The following is a 1,300-nucleotide window of genomic DNA, read 5'->3' on the forward strand; positions in this document are numbered from 1 at the left end:
TTATGGACTTGATCTGGACTGGGCTGGGATGCTTTCTCAATATTCAATTGCTCTTGTATATAAAGCTCTTTCTTATACACATATGAGTGTCTCTCTGGATTTGTTTCTCTGGTCAACCCAGGCTAGCACAGGTTGCTAGGTGGTTGCTATGAGTTGGCATTGAACTTGATGGCGATGAGTTTGTTTGTTTTCCATCCAAAATGGATCTGAAGCTCTTTACAAAACATGCATAAAACAAGCCAATTGCTGCTGCGCTGCGGTCAGCTGTCACTCCTGGCGACCCCATACGTTTCCCAGCAGAACTGTGCTCTGAAGCCTTTGCAGTGGTTGTGGCCATTTGGAAGATGACCGACAGGACTTTCTACCACGCTGTCTCTGGGTGGATTTGCACCACCGCTCTCATGGTAGGCAGCCAACTATGGAAACATTTGTGCTACTTAGGGACTTTTGCCAACACACACAAAGCCCGACTCTGTTGTCATTGACTCCACTCCCATGCGCAGGCACCCAATAACATAGAGCAGGCCGCCCCGCGGTGTTTCCAGGGCTGGAAACCTTGACGGAAGCAGGGCAGCTAATGGGTTTGCTTCATTGCCAAGTGCTTAGCCACTGCACCACCACGGCTCCTGGTATGTACCGAATACATATTGGCTAACGGGGGTCCAAGTGTCCTTATGAGTTTCCCAACAGCCAAAGCCAAGAGGACAATTGGGCTTCAACTTAAAACTCACACTTCCTGTGCAATGAACGCACACGAGTGCTCTGGACCTTTGGCACGGTGGCTGAGGTCGTCTCTTGATAAAAGACGTAGTATGTGGCATAATGGCCAAAGCCGACAGCATCACATTTCCAACAGCCATAAAATAGCTGTTCGTAAGCACTCCTCTAAGTGAGCCAAGGGCTTGGTTCCAAAGCACATCCAGAAAAAGTAATTTGAAGACATAAAATACGTCTGTCTTATTGCTGGTGGTCTGGGCTTGCAGGGACATGAAAACAGAGAACATTTAGCAGAAGGAGGGCGCTCACCCCTGCTGACCCTCCTAGACTGAGCAAGAGAGGAGCGAAGACCACCACGTTGCTTCGCTCATAGCCAGCTTCAGGCAGGTGTTAGCTACAGGGTCCTCGTTCAACCAGGGGCGATGGAGGTCCGGTTCAATCTTTCCAATTCAGAATCTGGCTTGGGTCCCGATTCCTATGCTGTCATAACATTGACAAAGGAAATCAGAAGGCAGATAGTTCAGGTCTGCTTTTGTTTCATTCCATGGATCACTGGTGTCTTTTGAGGTGCCTTGGTTAGGCA

This window comes from Echinops telfairi, unplaced genomic scaffold (assembly GCF_000313985.2).
Source record: "Echinops telfairi isolate 266 unplaced genomic scaffold, ASM31398v2 ScPeMD7_7461;HRSCAF=8499, whole genome shotgun sequence".
NCBI lineage: Eukaryota > Metazoa > Chordata > Mammalia > Afrosoricida > Tenrecidae > Echinops > Echinops telfairi.